Here is a 20,090-nt window from a genome sequence, read left to right on the forward strand (position 1 = left end):
TTTTTAAAAAAAAAAAAAACCCTTCCAAAAATTTTTAAAAATTTTTTTTTTTTTAAAAAAAAAAAAATTTTTTTTTTTTTTTTTTTAGGGGCCCCTTTTTTCCCCCCCCCAAAAAAAAATTTCATGGATCGTAGGCATATACTTAAAAGATGGAATCTATACTATTGATGCTTACCTAAGCTATTTGTGGTACTTGATCATTTCAATCTGTGGCCCAGTTTATTCAATAAATTGTTTATTAAATAATAATATTTATTTGTAAATTTATTTACAAATAAAGATATATTGAAAGTGATTGTTAGAACAAATAGTGACTTAGGGCTAAATATGTAATTAATAGAGGCACGACATTCATCAAAGGCCTAACTTTAATTATGAGCATCAAAAAGAGAGTTAATTAAGTGGTTATTATTGGTCTAAGACCGAGGCTAAAATTAATTAAAAGGAGTTTTAATTAATTGGGCTTTTATTTAATTTACATGAGTTACTTGAGTGCAACTTTAGGCTTTTAGTGGAATAGCCAGGGGTTAACCTAATAGTTTTGGAATGTCATGAGATGATTGGGCCTTGGCTATTAAGTTCGAGTTAAAAAGCTCATAGGTTTGCAGTTCCTCTACTAGCTCTATTCTTAATCAAACTCTGACTCTAATAAGTGCCTATATAAAGGAGATGAAATTAGAACAAAATAATAACCTTTACGTATAGATTTCTTGAATAAGAAAAATACAGCTCTAGGGTTTCTATTTCCCGCACAAAATTAGGTTTGCCACATGCCCACTCATGTGAGGGAGGCTATTGAGGATAGTAGAGAAGACTACAACCATATTCTGCAGATCCCAACAATGGTGGTGGAAAAGATTGCAGTCGTCTTCTTCAATCTTAATCAGTAAATCAAGGTATTTCTCTAACCCTATGCATCTATACATAATCAAGAAAAGGTCTTGGATTCCATTGATTTTATAAAATAGAAATTTTTTTTTTCAAAGATCAAATTTTTACCAACAATTGGTATCAGAGTGGTAGTGTTGTTAGGGTGCACCAAATTTACAACCTTACTAATAATATAAACAACTAGTACAAAGCAAGTAAGGATCGATCTCACGAAAACTACACTAGTTATATTTATTATCAACTTTAAATCAAGACTTAAAATAAAGTAGTAGTAGTAGTAGTAGTAGTAATAATAATAATAATAATAATAAAATGATAAATTAATCTAACTAAAGAAAATGCCGACTAAAAATAAAAAGGAGGCTTTATGAAATTTTAAATAAATAGCAAGATATAAAGAAATTAAAACTACAAATACAATAATTTAATAAAAACTCTAATTAAAGGATAAATGAATAATAATGATGAAAACTTTGGTTAAAAGATCATTCGCTGCCACCAAACATGCATATAATATATCAAATCTATCATCAATTTCTATTGAAACTATTAGCTGTAAACAATAATAAACTCTGTTAATCTCAATATTTCATTAATGTGTCGTTAGGCAAAACAAGCTTTTCACCTAATCTCTAACCATTAAATAATTTAAAACAAGCTCTTTAAATTTGAGATAATGGAAGCATTAAGTAGAGAAAGATATTAGGTTGATTTAGGCAATAAACACACAAACTCATATTATTTAACCTAAGTTATGTTCTCCAATTGAAATCACTGATTCCAACCTGCTACTAATGATTAAAATATCAAGATAGTTACGGATCAAGATTTTTAACCTAGCAATAGAAATTATTCAAATCCTATCTAATTGGCCACTCAAACAAGACGAGAATAAAATCACAAACATTAATTAAAGAAGAGCATAAACAATCTCAATTAAATAAATTAAATGATAGAAATTGAATATTAATCATATGACAAGTTTGGGGTTTTGAATTCACCCTCAACCAAATAGAAAATTTATCCTAACAAAATTAAATTGGGAATAAGAGAGTTGATAAAACCAGTCATAGAATTAATTCAAAAGCTGACTCTGCTTTACTTCCTTTCGGCTTCTCCTTTTCTTTTCTTCTATTCTTGCCGCCGCTATTGCGTATGTGTGGCTGTTGATTGTGTGTGAATCAAAAGCCAAAGGTTGGCTTCTTATTATGCCCATGGTTGTGCTGAATCCTTATTGGATTTTATTTCCAATTTAAAGCAATTAATTTGCTTCCCTTAATTGCCATGCACATGCCAATTTCAATTATTTATTTCGAAATGCATTGTCTACCAATTTGTTTAGGCAATTCATGTGCATCCTTAATGAAATATGGTCATTTCCTTTTTTGTTCAATTTGCTTCCCATATTAACCAAATGAGCTAGCCAACGCCACTTTAATGCTTGCACATGCTTACCTATGTTATTATCCTTTAAGATTCTTGATTCCAATTGAATTAAGCCACCAAATTGAATTAAATTCAATTTCTTCTTTAATCTCCACGTGATGACTATAATCTACTGAATATGCATGAATTAATTTTGTTGGCTTCAGTTTTTTCGGTTTCTAAAAATCTTCAATTATTTTCCCTTTTCGATTCTTTCAAACAATTTTTTTCCTAAATGTCCTGATATAATTTCCCTTAATCCCAGAACATACCTAAAATAAAAATTAAGATAAAAATTAACACAATAAAATATAATTTAACAAGATAACTAAATAAAAAATTAACTAAAGTAATTAGAATATTTAAGACCAAAAAAAGTAAAAGATGGAGAAATTAATAGTAAAATATATGGAAAATATGCACTTATCACAGGGCGATCTTGATGTATGATACACGCATAGTTAATTTTATGCATGATTGTGAGACATTGTCATATTGCAAAAATATTTATTGTTGTTATTCTTAATTTATTATGAAGATTAATCATAACCCATGATAGTTATGTCCGTGTATAGGTTTTCTATTTGGTTTCAAAATTTTCTTCTAAAATCATATAATCAATGGGTTATTTTTGGATACCTCCCCTGAGGTTTGCTCTTGCTACACTTAGAGAGAAAGTATGCATATATTGACATATAACACCCCTCAAAGTGTATAAGCATTAGAGAGCCATTTGGTTTGTAAGGATAATAACGTAATTGCAAAAATTTAAATTTTTTAAATCGTTAAAAAATAGTAAATTGATTAAACTAGACACTGTACATATTGTATGCACAGTGACAGAAAGCATGGAGTACGGTGAAATATTTATTTTCAAATACGGGTAATTTTTAAAAACCTCCCCTGAGGTTCGAGGCTGTTGCAAGTAGATGGTTAAGATAGTTTTATTTGTAAAATACCCCCTGCCGTCAGTTAAATTTTGTTCTTGACTGGTAATTGACTTTAAAAATACAATATTATCCCTGGTGACAGTGCGATCCTTTGCAACTCTCTTCAGTCAACTAGCAATCCCATGAAGTTGAGATTAAAATAGCAAAAATGGTCGGCGTTTTCCGGCGCTCCCTTTCATTCCCTAACAAACATCCCAACCATCCACCCATGTCTCATCACATTAGATCCATCAGTCTTCCGTGCAGATCACACCCTTTGGTTTCCCATATCAAAGATGAGATCAGCGAGCTCAAGACTTGGTATACTAAACCCGATAACATAACATCATCTTGGCTTTGTGACGGCTTGAGCCGTCTCAAAGACGTTCATGATTCTCCGCATGAAATTCTCCATCTTCCTCAAACACAAGACTCTCTTCGCAATCAACACAAGTGGGTCAACATGAGTGGGTTGATTACAAATAAATCGCATCTGTTAAAAAAGCACGGCAGGATCTCAGCACTGGCATTAAGAACCACATCCTTTAGCAACACGCTCATTTAAGGCCAAATCTCCTTGAGATGGCAGTCTTGCTTTGTGGGGAGTGTGCAGGACTCATTTTCTTAAGTTCTTCATGGATCAAAATTAGCTCGAGCAAATGGCAGTTCATAGAAATTGAGACCATTTCACAGTAACTCCAAGGTGGGACATGGCATTATATTGACATGTGAGTGTTTTGGCAAACAACTACATTATATCCAACTTTTCTTGATGGGCAAGGACTAAAATGGTGCAAGGATCAAACTTCCATGGACAGTCAAATCAAATGTCTAATCACCAGTAATTACCGCAAAAACATTTTCCATCTTGGAAGTGATGGAATCTCATGTTATCTCTCACAACAATCTCCCTCCCGATGACTTGAGATGCACCACACATAAACAAGTGACAATCTTCACATATTCTCAGGTTCTTCATAATCCTTACAGTAGCACCAGGGCTTGTAGTCAGCAACCCAAATGCCAAAGCTAGCTTCTCACTATGAGTCATCAGTATTCGCTTTTTCTCATCATCGCTCACTCATAAAGCACAGAGCGGAGATTTGGCTGGTATCTATCAGCCTGTAATCTATCCAGAAGGTCCCTCAGTGACTGCTGAATCTCAGTGGATCGCACTATCACCAGGGATAATATTGTCTTTTTAAAGTCAACTACCAATCAAAAGAAAATTTAACTGATGGCAGGGGAGTTTTTACAAATAAAATGATCTTGGCCATCTACTTGCAACAGCCTCAAACCTCAGGGGAGGTTTTTAAAAATTACCCTTTAAAATACCCACTGGTTTTCATTCCAAGCAAGTACCATTTTTATATATTTGATATGCACGCTTTTCAATGAACTTTTTACAATACCCACTTGTTTAACACTTCAATGGAATTTTCGCTTTTCAATGAAATTTTTACAATACCCATTTGTTTAACATTTCAATGGAATTTTTACAATCGTCTTCGGATTATCATCTTCTAGTACCCACGCTTTTCCTTTTACAATCCACTTCTTTTCTTCTCATCTGCTGACTTTTATTCCTGCATAATACCCACTGATTTCAACTTATATGAACTTGAAGATACAGCTCCAGTCTCCGGCCACCGTGTCGTAAATCCAAACAAACCTTTCGTCACTTGCCCTCAAGACTCTCCCGTTCTTCATTAAAGCCAACACCACCTTGTTTCCGACACCCACCAGACTGAACTTGATGGACCCGTCTAGCCTCACCGCCTGCGTCAGCTGCAGCGTCTTCATCCTATTCCACGGCTACCCCAGCTACGGCGTCTTCATCCTACTCCACTCGCCAAACCCTCCGTGTCTTCGACGCGCGTCGAATCTCCAGAACGACATCTCAACCGCGTGACTCGTGAGAACGTAAATAAACCCCACGGCTGCACACGCTGCTATAACGCATCCTCCGCCGGGAACCGCACGGCTTCTCAACCAGACACGCGCCTCCACGTCGTACAAATCCATCGAGCTCATGTACATCTGCGCATCCGCCGCCCCCGTGGGAGGCCCGTCGATTTTCAACCCGCCAATCACGTAGAAGACTCCGTCCGCCGACGCGCCTGTGCAGCTGTAACGAAGCCTGGGGGCGTGGGTGGCCACGCGCCATTTGATTTACATTTGTTGTTTTTATGCTCTGATGATGTTGAGATGAAGTTAAGTTAGCTTGGAGCTGAACAAACTTGAATGGGATAATAGCAACCTTGCTTTGTTATTTTTAAATTGTTCCTTGTTGAAATGTTTCAGTTATTCAGCAATTATAAGTACATTTTTAAAGGGGTATATTAATATTTCCACCTATTACATGAATTTTTTCTCATTATGTCATTTATTTATTCTCAAATTAAATTATTATAAGGGTATAATTGCTTTTTCAATGCTCTTATGCATTTGGCGCCAAATAATAAAGGATAGCTTGACAACTCTGGATTGTAAGAACAATTGTCAGTTCTTGTACTTTGGAATGAAGGGCATTATTGTATTTTTACTTACAAACCAAACGGCTCTATAACGCTCATACACTTTGAGGGGTGCTATATGTCAATATATGCATACTTTCTCTCTAAGTGTAGCAAGAGTAAACCTCAAGGGAAGTATCCAAAAATAACCCTATAATCGATCTGATCTTGTAATTTTGGAAACAAAAAACAAAAAAAGTAATTGGCATTGGTTGTACAACCGGCTCATGCTAGCGAGTAAGCAGCATACGTGGGCTTTGTTTAACAAGACAATGAGTCCAATTGGGCTCGCTAGCAGAGCACGTTGGAGTTGCAACAGTGGCACTGCTGCTGCCTCGTCTTTACAGTTGATTCGGTGACTAAAGCAGCATGCTAATTCTTGTGAATGCTAGTGGCATCTAATGCGCGCGGGCTAGTGGTTCACAAGAAGCCACGATGTATTGGTCAATGGGGGAAGCGGTGGCAAGTCGTACTCATGGGCTAGTGGCATGAGCTACAGGCAGTAATGGATGACGTGGTGTACAATTAGTGGCATGTATGTTAATTGAATATAACTTTCTAATTTTGAAGAGGATTTTTAATATTGTCCTCACAGCTAAAGGCACATATGTTTGACGAAGAATGCCCTTATACTCTTATTGAAATTACACCCTAATTTGAAATTGATGCTGAGTAAGTCGATTAATTCCGATGAGATGACAAAGTAGTATATGAGATGACTGGACCTTGGTTATTAAGTTGGAGCTAAAAATCCCATGGGTCTACAGTCCCTCTTCTAGCTCAATTCGTAGTCAAACTTTGAATCTAATAACTACCTATATATATAAAAGAGATAAATTTAGAACAGAATAATAACTTTTACGTATAGATTTTCTTGAATAAGAAAAATATAGTTCTAGGATTTCCATCTCTTGCACAAAGTGAGGGTTCTCTACATGCCCAATCGTGTGAGGGAGACTATGGAGGATAGTAGAGAAGACTGCAACCATATTTTGCAGCTCCCAACAATGGTAGTGGAAAAGATGTCGTCTTCTTCAATCTTCATCAGGAAATCAAGGTACTTCTCGAAACCTATGCTTGTATACATATTCAAGAAAAATTCCTAGCTTCCGTTGATTTTATAAAACAGAAAAAAAATTCTAAGAACTATTTTTTACCAACACTAGAATCCACAATGACCAATTTCATTCTAGATCCATCCAATTCTCTTTCCATATCAGCATGTTTTCCTAAAGAATCATTTCACTTTCTTTCTGCACTCTCTTTGATGATGAGATATTAGAAAAGAATAGAACATAATGTATCATATGGTGACCATAACCATTAAATATAGATAACTTCCCTATTATATTTTGGAATTTCTATTTTATCCTATCATAAAAATATAAAAAATCCTTAAATCTTTACACATTAAAGGCCTAAACCATACTAGATAAATTAAAGTTCAAGTTACCGAAAATCTTAATAGATCACTTTTAATTAAGCTTAATATTATATGACAATCCATAACAAATAATTATCCACATATAAGCCTAATATTGGATTAAGAATCCAACGATCTCCCACTTGGGCTTTATGTGTAACCTTATAATCATGCTTGTAAAAGTTAACCGCATAAGCTCAACTTTGTTGTCATTATCAAAATATATCTATAACTAGTTATGTCCATCAATTATACCAACATAGGATCACAGCATTATATGTTACAATAGTCATAACTCGATCTCAATTATCACTATGCCAATACAACTAGATGATAAGGATCATGATCATGGTGTAAATAATGTACCTATTTCCTACTGGTCCAACTTAAACCTGAGCGAGATCAAACCACACCAAGATCAAAGTGTAAATAAAGAAAAATTTTATTTCTATAGAAAATGACCACAAATATTCATAAATTGAAATAACTACAAAAAAATGTTGAAACTACAAAAGAAACTAAAATTACAAACTCCCACTAAAACTGAATATCCTCTAATGACACGACAGATATACGAGCAGTATGCTTTTGAAACACTTTTGGTAGCAATCTCTTAGTAAGCAAATCCGCAATCATACAATTTATGCTAATGTGCTCTATAGACAATTGTCTATTCTAAACTCTTTCTTTAATAACTAGGAACTTGGTGTCTTTGTGCTTTAACTTTGGCGAGCCCTGTTGTTATTAGAATATAACATTAATGATTTATTATTCATAAAATAACTTGAGTGGTCTTTTGATACCATCTACTATGTGCAGCCCAACAAAAAAATTTTCCAGCCATATTCTATGATCGAATGCCTCATAACGTATTATGAACTCTGCAACCATCGTAGAAGATGTTATAAGAGACTATTTAGCACTCGTTTAGAAGAAAACACCCCCAGCTAGTAGGAAGATGTAGCCTGACATAGATTTCATACTATCTTGACATCAGGAAAAATCGAAGTCAAAATATCCAACAGTCTCAAGATTATCCAACCTCTCATATGTAAGCGTATAATCTTTTGTTCTCTGTAAGTGTCGTAAAACCTATTTGGCTGCTCTCCAATAGTCTACTTTTGGATTATTACCCAACATCCTAACAATGTACATAATATCTGATCATGTACAAACCTGAGCATACATCGAATCTTCTACTACATACTTATAAGGAATCTTCTGCATTATCTTTTTCTCAAAATTATTTTTAGGGCATTGATTGAGACAAAGCTTGTCTTTTTAGCCATAGGGATATCATAATCTCGCATGTCACATCTGTGGAGAACCCTTTCATTATAGCTTTTTTTTATAATATAAGAATACCCCGTAAGCGATCCCGGTGCATCTACATGCCTAGTACAAAAGAGATATCACCAAGATCTTTCATTTTAAAATTCTTAGCTATAGATGTCTTGGTGTCATGTAATAGCCCATCTTGCTGCTAGCAACCCAAAGAACTTATGGTGTATATAATTATCGACCGAATTTATCTCAAAACTGAACGAGATAATCGCATGATGAAATTTGAAATATCTTTACCAAAATACTTCTTTGAGCCCATAAATGAATCTTTTAAGTTTGCAAGTCATATTCTTTAAGTCTAATGACATAGAGTTTTTTTATTGCATTATATAGATTGTCACATCCATGTTACTATTAAGAAACAATCTCTTCACATCCATCTCACATAACTAGATATTGAAATGCGTTGTTAATGTCATTATCATCCTAAAAGCATTTTTCAAAGAAGCCAAAGAGAAAGTCTCTTTATAATCGATGTCTTTTTTCTATGTAAAGCCTTTTACGATAAGATATACCTTATACCTCTCCATATCAACTTTCAAATCCCTTTTGATCTTAAATGTCCACTTTTGGCAATGGGACAAGATCTTACATGTCATTGTCATGAGAGTTATAATATCCTATGTCTCAATGCTAATTCATCGAATCATCTTCCCGTTGTATAAATTTTATTGTACTCGCAAGCGCAAGAATCTATTGTAGAATAAATTTTGTAGTGACGAGTGTCGATCTCAAGAGGGTAGATTTAATTATGCGTAGGGTTAATTTTCTAGGTGTAATATGAGTTGGTTGGAAGTGAATTTCTTTTTTAAGATTTAAAATAAAAATGCGGGAAGGAATTAAAGATGAAACCAATGCAAATAAAACACTTGAATCTCTAGATTCACACTCAAAATTCACCATGGGCTTAATATTTCCTTTTAAGTTCCGATTAATTCATGAGGGGGTTTTCCACTCCTCATAATCTTTACTATAATAAATATGGTATCAAATGCTCAGTGTGCCAGAGGTAATGATCTTCCATTAAGTGTGGTGTCGAGAACACACTATACCAGACGATAATAATCCTTCTGTTAACATGTAGATGTTCATTATATTGATTTTGATGATAACAAACTTTAAATGCCTTTTATTAAATTGTTGGTGTTTTTCATTAAATAATTTCTCAAAAGTTGTATAATCTTTCTAAATGTGTTCATGAAATATGGATAATCGTTAAACTTTAAATTGGAAAAACATTCCTAGTGAAATTTGGTTAAAACTGTGATTCTGGAAGTAAACGGTGAACTATTAACTTTGAAACGGTTAACCAATAATTTCCAGAGGGGAATAAATCCTTAAACTTGAACCAGCTAGAAAAAATGGATAAAGCAAATGAGTTTTGCAGGTTACTGAAATTAAATGGCAAACCGTTAACTTCAAATGGCTAACCGATAATTTCCAAAATGTCATTCCATGCTAACCTTCAACCGTTTATAAAGAACAGATAGCAGAAATTTGTTTTGCAGGTATCTGGAAATTAATGGCAAATTGATTGTGACAAACGGTCAACTGTTTATTTGAATTTCAGCTCAACAGTCACTTGAACTAGTTAAAAAGATTAACATAACGGTTAACGACGATCCAATTTCAGATAGAAGTCAACAACGGCTATTTTTTAGCTCCAACTATAAATAAGCTCAATCAAATTCAAACAAGAGTTGATCAGAACATTATCATTGAGCTTGTAATCGAGAGTACAACATTCATTGGGCTTCAAATTCATTCTTGTTCATTTATTCACACATTAAGTATTGATTTGTAATATTATATATTGTGTGGGAGAAAAACAAATTTGTAATCCCTCTTTTGAGTGACTGTAAGTGTTGGGATACACTTGGGTTACGAGATTGGGGATAATCTCTGGATATAAAGGTTGATTGACACTTGAAAAGCCAATTGTGAGTGTTCTTGAAGCCTTGAAGGCTTGACTAGTGGAATTCTCAAGCTCGGTGTGCTTGGAGGCGTGGACGTAGGCAAGGTTGGCCGAACCACGTAAAACTCTCTGTGTTTAAATCACTCTTCCCTTATCTTTTTATATTTTGGTTTATTTATTTATTATTGCTTTGAATTCGTTTAAGATTTGCATTAGGTTTTGTTTAAGAATTGCATAATTTTTAGAAACCCAAGTTACCCCCCTTGGGTTGCTTAGATATTATTTCACCTTCTGTCGACAACATGGCAAGACCATCTACTAAATATCTTAGATACACTCTTTATCGACACTGAGTCAAGATGACCCTCAAAATACTAGAGGGGATGTAACACTCCACTTAAATATTTATTTTAAAAAAATGTTTAAAACACTGTTACTTTTTTAAAAATAAATACGAATTCTAAAAAAATGTTTTACATAGCAAGCAAAACTTCCTTACAACAAGTATGAGACATACAAAGATTCGCTATTATATATCTCAAAAACTTTATTATCACTAAAGCTAAGATATTTATTTTTTATTAAAACAAAGCTGAGCTCATCATAAAACCCAAGGTTTGTTATGCCCATATGCACTTCACCTCGGTTAGGACTTGGCGCCAACTTGTCTTACTCATCATTACCTACAATATAAGTTACTTCATTTTCCTTGCAATCTATATTGGCATAGTACTTTGATAGCCAATTCATGCCAGGAATTACGTCATAGTCATCCTTCTCGAGGATTATTAGGTCAACACATAGTTTATGACCACTAATACTGACCTTACATGCCTTAACTAATTGTCCTGAGTTCAATATTTCACCTGATGGTACCATAATACTAAAAGACCTATTATTATGCCAGTGACCTTTTTATTTTCCTAATGAATGTTGGTGAGGCAAATGAAGGTATTGCTCCTGAATCTATTAGCACATGTGCAGGTGTTTTGGAGATAGATAATTCACCTGATATTACTGAGGGGTTTCCTTCCGCATCATTTTTTGTGAGTGTGAATACTCGAGCATTAGCCTTTTCTTGTTGCATACCATTCTCTGGGTAGTCCTTGATGATGTCCTTCTCTTCCACATTTGAAACATATTCTGGTATTGGCTCGACATTCCCCAGGGTGAGTTCTACCGCACTGATTGCACATTGGCTTTTGTAAGACTTCCTTCTAATGAATCTTTGGGCGCTTGCTTTTATTTTGATCTTGGACCATTGGCGTTCCCTTTCTCTTATTATTGTTATTTGAGTGCTGTCTTTCTAGCTAGCTACAAAATTCCCCTGGTCCATACTTTCTTTGTTTCTTTATTTTTCTTCCTTTTTTTCTTCATCTGCTTACTTAACTACCAAGGCTCGATATATGAGTTCACTGAAGAAAACATCACGAACTCCAGCCACCTTTACGTCTTTTGCGAGATCTTTGCGCAATCCTTATATAAAATGGTCCTTTTTCAAGTCTTCCGCTGCAACCATGTGTGGGGCATATCGAGAGAGCTCATCAAAATTTCAAATGTACTATAGCACAAACATCCTTCCTTGTTGTAAATAAACAAAGTCTCTTCTTTTGGATGAGTGAACAATCTCTGAAAAGTATTTTTTATAGAAGTGTTCTTTAAATTCCCTCCATTACATTGTTCCTTCATTATGAATTCATTTGATAGAGTCCCACTAATATTCTGCCGCTCTTTGTAGTATAAAGGAAACACAAGTGACTTTTTCTTCTTCTGGCACTTTGGCTACTTTTATCATTCTTTCCATGGTTTATAATCGTTGGTCTACTGCGATAAGATCTACACCTCTTTCAAATATAAGGGGATTTAATCTTCTAAATTCACTCCACGCGTTGTTCATTGCCCGAGCATGGTCATCCATTCTAACTTCCCTTTCCAAGAGTCATGCCACAATGTCTGTAAGTCGATCAATTGCAGATTACTCCCTGAAGTTCATTCTGCCCTTCTACTTGTGTTACCCCTAACGCTTGACATCTCAACGATTTTTTAGTTTAATTTCTACGTGTCGGACAAATCAAATGTAAGATTTCCAATTATCCTAATTTCAATTTTTAACTAAAAAGTCGAGCCTTTTCCTTCCCCTTGACTTGTGCATATGGGCGGTCTACAAAATCGCTTTAAACCCTTGGGTTTGGATACCAATTTGTAACACTCTACTTAAATATTTATTTTAAAAAAAGTTTAAAACACTATTATTTTTTTAATATAAATACGAATTCTAAAAAAACGTTTTACATAGCAAGCAAAACTTCCTTACAACAAGTAGGAGACATATAAAGATTCCTTAGTATATATCTCAAAAACTTTATTATTACTAAAGCTGAGAAATTTTATTTTTGATTGAAACAAAGTTGAGCCATAAAACCCAAGGTTTGTTATGCCCATATGCACTTCGCTTCAACTAAGACTTGGCACCAGCTTGTCCTACTCATCGTTACCTGTAATGTAAGGACTTTATGAGCTAATGCCTAGTAAGATAACATTTTGATGCGCATATAAATCATTATGCATATAGATGACCATATTAAGTTTTTAAAAGAAACTTAGAAAATACAAAATAATTTTATTAGGGCCGTAGGTATGTTGCACTACAAGATTTGCACTTTTATTCTTTAAACAATATGTCCTTGGGCCTAATTAGTTGATCTTTTGGGCGCTATGTATCGCCGTCCCCAAAAGATTAACTTTTACTAAGCTTGGAGGGCTTACCCTCTTTGGGAACTTTATCACCTTGTAGTATAACAACCTATTTTTTCGTAAATTCATTTTCTAAAACATCTTCTTATAAAGTAATCCATGAAAAGCATGCGTTCAATGCAACTTATATCATAACATGTGAAGTTCTTAGAGGACCAACAAAATTAACATACAATGGTATTTAAGGACAACATTTTTTAATGCAGGCGGCAATGTCGTCCATATAGAGATTAAATAAAATGGGATTATAACATAGGCTACACAGCCGACTATAGTATAATTAAGTAAAAGTATCACAGATTAGGCGGTATAACCCACCATACAAGGAGTAAATAAAGAAAAATCATAATATAGGATGCATAACCGACCATATAAAAATTTAGATTATAATCAATCACATCATAGTAGCCATCACAAAATAAAGGATTAGTTAATACTGAAGTTAAGTATGAAAATAATTTTGTCGTTACATTGCAGTTGAAGTGTTACTTACCTGTTAACTTTGACTTCTCTACACCGTTTTAACTTGAGGATTTCTCTACTCTTAATGTTATGATTTAGAATAGAAGAGGGTGGAAGTTCTAGTTACATTGAAAATAAAAGGGGCTATGGGTATTTATAGGATTTCTAAAGGATAACGGATGGCAAGGATTTTGCCATCATAACTCTTGATTAATGATTGGGATTATCCTTCATAAATACCTTACTAAATTCTAGAATTCCTAACTATCTCTACAAATTTCTCTTACATCATCACTTATGTCATTGCTTATGTTATCATTGCTTAGAATTAATTATTATTATTATTATTATTATTATTATTATTATTATTATTATTATTATTATAATACTTTAGGGGGTTTGTTAGCTTAAAGTAAATTCTATTATAATCAAGTGATAAAATTGTACGTCACAGGGGAATTTTCTCTCTAATTAATATGGTATTAAGTGCCTATTGCGAATAGTGAATAGTATCGTATATGTGAATAATACCGTATACGTGAATAGTACCAAATATCCTTTTATGTTCCTCCTAAGGTTTTTTACCGCTCTAAGTTCAAAAATTCCATCTGTTTCGCTGTCCGGCTTCTCCTTAGTCATGAAATAGCCAAAATATCCCTAAAATACATAAAATACTTAAATTATAATAAAACACACGTAATAAAAGTTTAGAAGATTTAAACACGTAAAAATGAAAATGTTAGTGAGACTTGGAGAATAAAATGATAATTTTATCCTGTATAAATATACATTCTCCAGTACTCAACACACCCCCCCAATTAGCTTATTGCTAGTCCCTAAAAAATTATGCAATGAAATCTAACAAAATTCAAATTAAAATATGTTTACCAAATCAATGAACTTTTCCGACAAATTATGTCCTTCTCTTTTGCTACACAACCATCAATAAAAAATTTAGCAAACCCTCTTTAGTGCTTAGCAATATTTGACATAATGATTATAGGGTTCGGTCAAAATAAAGCAATACTTCCATTCTTACTGTCTCATCGGAGTTCCTTCCGTAGGCAGCAGATTTATTTATATTATTTCTTCAACCAATTATTTCCATAACCAACTCCATCCGTTTTACGCGAACACTCTCTGCTTACTGAGGCAAGAGGCCCGATTACTAAGAAAGAGCTGAGTTGAACAAATCAAACTCTCACCGTTTGACGTGAACACTCTTTGCTTGTTGAGGCAGGAGGCCCGGTTACTAAGTAAGAGTTCTCACAATTTTGATCATCTCTCACCGTTTGACACGAATACTCTCTGCTTACTAAGGCAACAGACCCGATTACTAAGTGAGAGTGTCACTTATTTTTCTTTTCTTTTTTTTCTCTTTTTTCTTTTTTTTACTTTTTTTTTTGGTATAATGATTACTGTCTTTAGTTGTTGCTCACGAATGAAACGAAAGGATAAGGTATTACAAAATCTCCACTTACCACCACCATCACTTGTTGTGTGTATGTCTAGACTGGTCTATTAAATCTCTCAAGATGGCCAAGGTAGACAAAAAAGGTTAGCCATTAATATCGGAAAAAAAAATTCAACAATTTGGTTTTTTTTTGTTTTTTTTCTAACTAAACACCAAGACTAGGAAAATGCATTTCTAGAATAACTAAACTTCATATGCAGTCATCTTTGACTCAGAAATTCAAGAATGGTTAGTAACTACAATAGCACAACTATCATTTATTCCACAATTGTCAATTATTCCCTCCCCTTAAGCAGAACGAGACATTGTCCTCAATGTCTTGAAGGAAATAAGTAGAGTTTAAAAGACATCACCTAGACACTATAATAGAAAATATTTACAAACGGAGAGATAAATCTAAATTGTGCATCTTACTACTACCGCTACCATCATCAGTCGACTAATCTAACGTAAGAGTCTTGGGATCTGTCTCTGGTGTATAAGCCTCTAAAAGATCAAGTAACTTATTAGTAGTAGGAGAACAAATAAAGAGCTGCTTTACTGAAACTAAAATGAAATTATTTTTAATTGCATGGTTAATAAAAGCTATCATGCTATCGTAAAATTTGTTAACATTTAAAAAACCGATGGGTTTCTGATTAATGTTCAAATGTACCCAAGATGCGAATGTAATTAGTGCCTCTAAAGTTGCAAGATCCCCTGGTAAGAAAATGAAAGCATCAGCATGTTTTAACATTTCAGTTATTTTTTCTTGTATACATGAGACAACTAATTCCTCTCTAATTGATGGGCTAGGTAAACATCCCAGTGTTTTTACGACTTCTGAGATTATGCCTAGCACTTGGCTTCCTCCAATAAAAACAGCTTGTGAGAAAAGTCTTGATAATCTTCGGCCACCTCCTTCATATACTAGGTGTATCTTTCTTTTTACTAGTACTCGACCAAGATCTATAGATGCTTGAACAAACTCTCAATATTTACCATAGTGAAACCCAAAAAGCACACAAATATTTTTGTGTTGTCTACTCGAAATTTTCTTATAAACTAGTAAACAAGCTCGTTTATAGTCAGATTCCCGAGATTGTATCGTACACATTCTTTTTGGAACAATGGCTATAACTGGGAAATTGCTCTTTGTACATATCCATTTGGATGCATTTCAAGAGACAAAAGAATATCATCCAACGATTCCTTATTCAAGCCATCCCTAATAAATTTAATCTTATCTTCTCTATTATCGAACACCATTCCCAAAGTACGTGGTTTTTTAACACATTGCATTGTGGCACATTTATGATAAGAAACTGGAAGTTGTGCAGCTTTTCGTTTTCTTGCATAATTTCCTTTCCCGGAACCAGGGATGTAGGCAATAAATTACCCTGCTAACCATACTTTGGCTTTGATTAACCAACGAATGTCGATAGGGATGTTTTTCTTCATGAGCAAGTACATACGTTTGGATCAAGTTTTGTAGATTGTGAGGAGTGTATTTTGAGGAATTTAAGGAAATTGCTTGTGAAGCTTTGCAAGAGTTGTGTTCTTATCCGTACCTTGGCTGAAGAATATAAGTTATTATGAGAAATTGAAGGAACCGACTTTAATAGTCACAGAGTACCATTATCTGCCACTTAATCGGGGTGATAAATGATAACACACCAAAGAAAAAAATAAATCTAGTAAAAACACAACACACATGAAAGCAAACAAAAATAAAAACACACAATGTAAAATGCGTTATATTAACTCACCATCGTCCTTTTATTGAGCTTACCTTAAGTTCTAATTGGGTTTCATAGATACCACATTCTATTTCTTTGAGTTGTCTTTCTAAATCATTAACATAGGATACTAACTCTGGTGGTTGTACATCCCAAATGGAATGTGATCGACAAAATTTGGATCAAGCCGTTTAGGTGACGCTTCACACGCAGAAGTCGTTCAAGGTGGTTGAAAATGATTTGTCTCACTGAGGTATGCATGATTTATAACACAAGTGATGAGAGAGAAAATAAAAATATCAAACAAACACACTTTAGCAAAAAATAAAAAAAACAAACTAGTAAAGAAAAAAATAACAAAAGGTTAAGTCACTGAAAAGAGATGGAAAAAGTTTCAAATTTTGTGGGTCACTTAAATCTATTACGCTGTTTTCTTCATATGGTTGGTACTTAAGATATGACTTTAAATCTTTGACCATTAACTTTAAAAATTGCATCATTCTCTGGATTCTTAAGTTTAATAGCTCCCTGTGGAAAGATAGTGCGAACAATAAATGGACCAGACTACTAAGAGCAAAATTTACTTGGGGTGACGTGCAAACAAGAATTGAATAAAAGCACTTTCTGACCTGGTGTAAAAGATATTCTCATAATTTGCTTGTCATGAAAGACTTCCATTCCCTTCTTGTAGTCCTTAGCATTTTTATCGTTGCGAATCTCCTCAGGTTTTGCTAGTTGTAATCTCTCTTTTTAACCACAAATGATGTCTGCATTCTTTTTGTTTGATGTTAGGGGAGAATGAGATGATTTCTGACAATGTTTTTTCTTCTCACAGGAATGTATACTCTAAAATGTCAGGTAATGGATTGTGCTTGAGTTTTAGTGATCATTCTAATATGGGATGAGATTTTCCCCTGATGGTGCTAATTGTTATATACTTAACTTCCATTTATCAATATCCATGCATGGTGATGAATCCAGTAAGGCATTAGCCTCATCAATCGATCTGTCAATATTAAAATTTAAGCCAAAGTGAGTTAAACATGTCAGGGTCATCACTGAGGTTAGTAGGAAAAGTCAACTAATTTATCAATTAAATCCACATCTACAATTCCTTCATCTTTATCAGAGGGTTATTTGGTTATGTTAAATATATTTAGCTCCATAGTCATGTTGCCAAAGGGCAACTGCATATTTCCAGTTCTGCATTAGATATGAGCATCGACAGTTGCGAAAAAATGTCGGTCTAAGATAATGAGGATGTGCTTCTATGAATCCTACACTTGTTGAGTGTCAATCAAAATGAAATCAGTAGGAAAATAAAATTTGTCTACCTGGATGAACACATCATTCACAATATCGCAAGGTATTTTCATGGATCGATTTGCAAGTTACAACACAATTGGAGTTGGGTGTAAGATTCACAGTCCAAGTTTCACAAATACCGAGTAAGGCAAAAGATTTACACTAGCTCCTGAGTCCAACAAAGTATTCTCAAATGTGTGGTTTCCTATGCTATATGAGATAGTAGGGCGGCCTAGGTCTTTGTATTTTAGAGAAATTTTATGTTGAAGTATAGAACTAATGTTTTCTGTTAAAAATACCTTTTTCTAGACATGAATGCTTCTCTTTAGCGCAAACTTCTTTAAGAAATTTGGCATAAGATGGCAGTTGTTTAATAGCATCAAGTAAAGGGATTTTAATATTTACCTATTTGAAAATCTTATAATCTCACTTGTGGTACTTTCCTTCTTTACTTTAGCTAACCTCTGAGGAAAATGAGCTTTGGGTATGTATTCTCATGGGCTACTATCTTCTTTCTCCTTTGTTGATGAGTCCTCAAATTCTTGAATTGTCTTTGTCACCGGCATCTCCACTTTGTTGTTCATTTCTTTGCCCTTTTGCAAGGTTATAACGGCTTTGACCTCTTAATGATACTAGGATAAACTTGTACTCACTTCATCCACCCCTTTAGGATTAGGCACTGGCTGATTTGGAAATTTGTCTTTCACAACAGTTATCGCCAAAGTTTGAACTAAAGAGGTAAGTTGGTCAACCATCTTCTCAAGGTTTGAGATTGATTGAGCTTGTGAATTGAAGTCAGTTCTCATCTCATTCTGTATCTCGTCAATGGTGTGGTGGGTTGAATTTTTTAATTTACAGAATGCATCTTCCTATGGTTTTGGCTGTGAGTAACTCTAATTCTAATTATATGGTCTGGATGGTCGTTAAGCGACTTGAGGAGCTTAATGAACTAGTTGCATTAATAGAGCTGGAGTTGTTATTCTATTTTGTTAGAATCCTTGAGACCATGAAAAGTTGGGATGGTCTCTCTATCCAGGATTCTAGGTATTGGAGTAAGGGTTGTAATTTGGCTACTTTCCCATTATATTTATAACATTGACTTGATCTAAGTATGAATCATGGTCAAATTGATTGTAGGTTTGTGGCTTTATTGACTTTGTAGCCGTCAATGATGCTATTTGGCGAGAGAGTCCTTCAATTATTACTTTGAATTATTTGATTTCTAATCTTGACTCACCAACATGGATTTCATTTACTCCCTTGATTTTTCTCATATTCCTGAATGATCGACTCTGTGGGAATTATCTGCTTGTCACTGGAAGAAATCACAAATCGCTTATGCGCTTTTAGACATGAGCTCATCTTCACTTGTTGCCATTAGCCATTTTTACACATATGGCAATAGTCCCTCCAACAAATATTGACATTGGTGTCATTTCTCGTACCCATGATGTGGACACTTTAAAAGTAGCCCGTTGAATCGCTCCAATGCTTCAAAGAATTCTTCGTCTTCTCTTTAAGTAAACTTTGAAATTGTACTGCGAATAGCATTGATTTTATATACTGGGAAGTATTTATTTAAAAAATTAGTTACTATTTGTTCCTATGATGTGATACTATTAGCAGACAATGTATTGAACCATGAACGAGTTCTATCTTTTAAAGAAAATTAAAATAGTCTAAGTTTAACATCTTCATCTGAAAATAAAAAACAAAATAGATGCAAATAAAGAGAGAGAGGAGAAGTATGATACTGACCTTATCACGTAACTACACACACACTAAAAACTTGCACTCAAAATTATTTACACAATATTTACAAAGAAAATTAACTTTACAAATTAAAATGACCTACCTCCCTGGCAGTGGCGCCAAAAACTTGTTGTGCAAATTTTGTTGTACTCGCAAGCGCACAAATCTATTGTAGAATAGAT

At 34.1% G+C, this 20,090-nt stretch overlaps 1 non-coding gene across 1 annotated transcript; it reads left to right on the top strand.

Annotated features, from left to right (window-relative positions):
- Positions 1 to 19,598: 19,598 nt before the first annotated feature.
- On the top strand, positions 19,599 to 19,702 carry LOC112095951. Its single transcript, XR_002904111.1, has one exon. It is a non-coding gene; the product is annotated as a small nucleolar RNA R71 (small nucleolar RNA).
- The last annotated feature ends 388 nt before the right edge of the window (positions 19,703 to 20,090 follow it).

Source organism: Citrus clementina, unplaced genomic scaffold, assembly GCF_000493195.1.
Source record: "Citrus clementina cultivar Clemenules unplaced genomic scaffold, Citrus_clementina_v1.0 scaffold_1, whole genome shotgun sequence".
NCBI classification, from domain to species: Eukaryota; Viridiplantae; Streptophyta; class Magnoliopsida; order Sapindales; family Rutaceae; genus Citrus; species Citrus x clementina.